The following is a 5,854-nucleotide window of genomic DNA, read 5'->3' as shown; positions in this document are numbered from 1 at the left end:
ATTATTATTTCTGATTGTTCCACTGGCGTGAATTAGCCCAATTTGTTCTATCTATTTAACCTTAAAGAATAAAAGAAAAATTTAAGTTTGATACGAGGCTTTTTTAGTTTATTGAAGCAAAAAAAAATTTATCTTTCAAATAAGGATTAAAATTTTTAATGAAACAGTAAAAAATTCTTTAAGACTACGTTTATGTAATGAAATCACATGAAAAATATTGCCTATAATGGTATTACAGCTTTGAATATAAAATTTATCTATCAATTTCTTGATAAACTAAAGCTTAAAATTTTACATGACATTAAAAACAACTACTAATTACCATGTGAATCTGTCTAACCATTATGTCATTATGCATATGCCTTATTTTAAAAGAATATAAGTACAGTCGGACTTCTTTTTAACGAACCTCCATTTTGCGAATTTCTCTATTTTGCAAATTTTTTCGAGAAACTGAGAACAGTTTTGAAATTTCTTCGTAAAATAACTTCCAAATAGCGAAGTGAATTTTCTATTTAACGAACTTTTCTTCAAGATTCCCTTTCCCTCCATTCCAAAATATTTTAGAACATTTCAAACTTGTTAAAGCATTTTATGGGGGAAATGAACTTGAATTAATTTTCGAAACCACTGCTTTTATGTAATGTTTTACCGCTTTCTCCAAAAGTTATTTTAGAGAAAACAGTAAAATATCCCTTTCCCCTCTTGCTTACATTGCAAACGAAAAACTCAATCCAAATTAACGGATTTCATCAGTAGCAATTAAACTTAAGAACGCACATGCGGTAATGTATGTTTAAAATTATTGCTATAATAAATGCAACTATAATTTTTACATAAATTTAGCTTCGTTTTTTTTTCTCTCTTTCTTTTTTTTTTTTTTTTTTTTTTTTTTTTTTTTTTTTTTTTTTTTGGTTGAAAATGAATGTAGCATGATTGTGTAATCCTGGATAAGGTTTTTCTCTATTCCTGCTTTCTATGCAAATTTCTTTTATGATTAAGACTTATGAAATATATAGTAGATACTAGTTTACAAGATAAAGATGCATCAATTGCTATTTTAATTATGCCTAATGTTTATGAATTTAAAATCTGTTTTGTGTTGTTTAAGTATCTTAAAATAAGATTTTCTGTTTAACGAATTTTCCCTATAACGAACTTATTATCGGGATTTAGCGACTTCGTGAAATGGAGGTCAGGCTGTATATATAAAGAAATAAAAGGAAAAAAATAAGACTACCTTTCAGTTTGCGCAACATACTTTTTTCATATGACCTTAGAAAAGTTTACTATTTATCAATATAATATTGTGGTGACTTGTTAGACTGAAAAGCTTCCCAACGCCTACCTCACAATAACAGTATAGCATCTCCTTTATAAAACTGTTCATAAACAAGCTGAGAAAGTCGCCAACTATTTATAAAACCTTTCTGAAGTATTTTTATTACAGAAATTTTGGCGGTAAAATTTTTCTTGCTGCTTAAAGATGAATGGAAAGTGAAAAGTGCCAAACATTTACGAGCTGTGTTTTTCCTTCGGAAGCGAAGTTTAATAACTCACATGAAAAATAAGCTCGCGTAAATCAACCAGTAAATACTCCCGGCAATGAAAACACAGCTGGTTTAAACAGATCTTGATATATAAGAATCACTTTGAAAAGACCCTTGTCGTTTATTAAGGATAAAATAAAGATGATATTCAAAGATAAAGCTTAAGATTGCCAATAAATAGTCATCCAACCTCCTTCCTATTGCATCTTGTTATTCTGAAAAAAAACGTGATTCAATCTTATTGTTTGTTGGAAAAGATACGTAATGATTCGTACCTTTCAACAAAAATGAATGTTAAGCACCGCTAGGCTCTACAATTATATCGATTATTCCTTTTTTATATAATAAACTTATCAAAAAGGAAGATTTCATTTTGGCTTTTTTTTTCTTTTTTTTTTTTTGCAATTTCCGATTAAAATATTTAAGCTTCTCATTAATTACTTCATAGTTGCTTTAGTGATAAACGCTTAAATTGAATTAAAGAAGTATGATAAAAAAAAAAAACATTAAATTATTTAAGGCACTCCCACTCTCAGAAATAAAACTCTCACTTTTGACGATTCAGCAATCCTTGAGCTGTATTTCGTTAATTTTGAGAATCATTTCGTCACGAAATCACCTGATTTGTGACGAAACGTAAACTCTCTAAAGAATGACGAAAATGTTTCCTCAACTTAGAGCCTTATCGCAGTACATTGTGGGAGATTTTTAACTGGAATGAAGGCAGGACGATCGAAACTAGACTGACCAAACAAGCCCACCGGCCTGTTTGTTGGTCAAGGAATTGGCTTCATATCAGGCAAATTCCGGGTTCAAATCCCACTTCGAGCATGGATGTAATTTTTCTTTCCATTCCATCTGTCCTTGTGTTTTTAAAGCGACAAGGATCTCCCTGTGTGGCACCCTCGGAAAAATGATCAGCAATATCACTCGTTAGCGACTCTGGGGCACTACGAGTGCCACATGGTATTCTTATTTCTTTTTTATGGAAAAAAATAGAATGACAAAATATTTCTTTTTGATGAAATTAGTTTCCTCAAAAAAGTAACGATAGTTATTTTGTTACTTTGACGAAATATTCGCTCGGAACATATACTAGGAAACGGTTTAATCAAAAATGAAGAAAGGCTCATAAAATTTGAGTGCCCATTTTTAACAGCGCCAGACAGTGGTTCCCTACCCCTTGGCCGCGGATCGGTCCTAGAATCAAATAAAAGAAGCCTCCCAAGGAAGATTAAGCTACGTCAATTTTATTTAATGTAGTTTATTTCTCTCTTGTTTGTGCAATTTTCCATGGAATAGATGTTAACCGAGAGCTGAGAAACGTCACCCGAAGCCGCACCAGCACCACACATGTAATTTTATTTTGAAAACATGCTTAAATACAATTAAATTAAAATTCTTAAATCAAAACAATCTTAAATATCATCAAAAATCGGTTACATGTAGTTTTCATCCTCGCATCGTGTTTGACACCCCCCTTCCAATCGCTGAAAGGGAGTGGCTGGGTAGGGCAAAGNATTTCTTTTTTGCAGCAGTTAACATATTATCTGCGCATTAAATACCAAAGCTACAGTCTTATTCTATTACACTGAGAAAAAATTTGGCAATTTTAAGATGATACCTTACAGCACGGCATAAAACGCATTTATTCGGTTAAAATTACTTTTAAGTTTCGTATTTTTTATTAAATGGAGATTATAAGAATTATAATTTTGAAAAAAAAGAATTTCTGGAATTTCCAGAATGGTGAACCACTATCATTTGAACGGAAAGATTACGAAACTAATGGGTTAAATAATGTATACTTTGGTTTTATTTACCAGTATTTTATATTTTTATATTTTATAACCATCGTTGAACAGCCGAACCAATTTTATGGGTTTACGACTACTAATGTTCAACTCCGTAGCCGTGTAATTTTGAACCCAATACAGACGACAAGGGAACTCGTGGATGGAGTATTGGGAGAAATTTGCCTTCGTGGAGGACTTTTTGATGGAGCTAACCCAGATTTGCGTTACATGGAGAGGAAGACCATTAGAACCTCCCACGGTTAGACTGATGGCAAGGGGACTCTAGCCCATGATCCATCTACCACTGAGGATATTTCACGTCAGCACTGTGGTCGGTGAAAGCCGGATGCGGAATTCGTATCGATCGGGAATCGAACCCGGTTCGCCTCATTGGAAGGTGACCGCTCTATCCCCTGAACCATAGCGGCTCTCTTTACCAGTATTATAGACTTTTTTTTTACCTGAAATGCTATTACCATGAAATGCTAGTATCATCTCCGAGCTTGAAATTGAGACAACCCTTAATGCGCGCCAAACGTAAACAGTTAATTCGTTTTGCCACTCACTTCGCTTTATGATCTGCGATTATATTTTTCGTTACTCTAGCCAATTGAATATATTGCAACAAAATGTCTCAAAGGACAAACTATTCACTCAAAAAAAAAAAAGAAATATCAGCAAATTTATAAAATATTTAATGTTAAAAAATGCACAGAAAGATTGCGAAATAAATATTTTTGTCATACGATCGCCAAACAACAACCTTGTTCAGGATTGTTCACATCTTTCACCCGAAAATGGCGAAATAAAATCGTCGGGTGCTACGTGATGAAGGCGGAGGCAAGTGCCAACTCCTTGTTAACGAACTATATATGTTTTTTATTTAAACTACCTACACTGAGAAAAAAGTATATTCAAAATCACCAGAATGTGGTAAAATTTACAGTGTTTCTAGCTCTATGTCAACAACAAAAAGCTTGGGATTTTTTCTGAAGTGCTTTGGTAACTATTTTGGCAAAATTAACAATGAAACATGGTTTGATAATATGGGATGAAATTCGGTAAATGTGGTAAAATAAGTAGTTTGTCATACCTTATATGGCATGGCATAAAAATCTTTTATTCCGTTAAATTTACTTTTCAGTATTTTTATTTTTAATTAAGCGTATGGTAATAAGAAAATTGGGTAATTTATATTTTTCATTTATATTTCGGTTTTATATTTTTCAATAAATCTGTGGTAATAAGAACTATAATTTTTAAAACTAGAAATTCCGGTGATCCGTTATCATAAGAACGGAAAAATTACCAAATGAATAGATTAAATATCGTATATTTGGGTTTATTACAATAATTTTTTTACCAGAAATGTCATTACTGTCCTGCAATTGTACCAGTTTTCTCCGTACACATTTTGCTTTTTTTTCTAAATATTGAAATGCTTTCTCCACTTTATAAGTTTATATCTGAATTTAAACTACGTTTAGACCATAATCCATATTATTTATTCCAACTCCAACAAAAATTTCATATATTTTAGAAGATATAATATTAAAATGTATTGATAAAGCTTTCCTTAATTTTAAAATCTCAAACATACCCTATTTAAACAGAAGCTTAATCATAGTCACTCCATAATTCAATCTCTAATCAAGCTTTAAAGCATACCCTCTTAACTAAATCATCAATTATGAAGTTTTAATTAGGCCAGACATGAATATGTCTCTATTACTAACGGTCCATTGAAATTTTCTTCATGATCTCCCCTAACATGGGATATAGTATGTTCTCTGCCCCAAACTGAAAGCAAATACAGTTTATTTGTTCTGAGAATGTTTACTCGAATAAATTTACTGTACTAATATGAAACATCCCCCTATCGCTTACGCACTGTAAATTAACTAGGTGTATTTGATAGAAGATCATCACGTTTTACCATTATTGATGTCGATCATCCTTCGTGATCATCTGCTAATAAGATCACTAATCTAACCCATAATAATTGAATCTACCCTTTGTGAACACAATCCATATGTGACAAACACCTACCACAAACATCAATGCATCTGATATCTAATGCGCTGTTATAAATGATATGCATATTTTGATATCGTAAGTAAGTTGATATGCAAATCGCATTTCTCCTGTTAGTGAAATCTAATATGCAGAAAGTAAATACATTTATTTCTTAAATAAAGTGCGAGCTAGTCATTGTAAATACCATAAATATCATCAGTGTATCAAAGTGTAACACACAAATTGAAATAGGACATAAGTTTATAAAAGTAGTAAGATAAAGTAAGAAGATTCAAGCTATTGTCTAATCAGGCCCGGACTGGGATCTAAAATCGGCCCGGGCATTTTGGAGACATCGGCCCTCTAACTCACATAAACACCGCGTGCACGAAGCGTACGCGGCTCCTAATGTATCATTCTTAGTCATTTTTTACTTATAAATTCTCATGAACGTAAGTTAATCTATCGAAGTAAGAAAGTAGATAAAAATTG

General features: G+C 32.1%; 1 long non-coding RNA gene across 1 annotated transcript in view; it reads left to right on the top strand.

Annotated features, from left to right (window-relative positions):
- The first annotated feature begins 865 nt into the window (after positions 1 to 865).
- The window catches only part of LOC139427112 (uncharacterized), a 190,629-nt gene continuing 185,640 nt past the window's right edge, over positions 866 to 5,854 (top strand). The window contains exon 1 of the long non-coding RNA XR_011638257.1: positions 866 to 914. This is a non-coding gene — a long non-coding RNA (uncharacterized lncRNA). The remainder of the gene's footprint in view (positions 915 to 5,854) is intronic.

The sequence above is a fragment of the Parasteatoda tepidariorum genome, chromosome X1 (genome assembly GCF_043381705.1).
Source record: "Parasteatoda tepidariorum isolate YZ-2023 chromosome X1, CAS_Ptep_4.0, whole genome shotgun sequence".
Lineage (NCBI taxonomy): Eukaryota > Metazoa > Arthropoda > Arachnida > Araneae > Theridiidae > Parasteatoda > Parasteatoda tepidariorum.
This window is presented reverse-complemented; position numbering and strand designations above follow the sequence as displayed.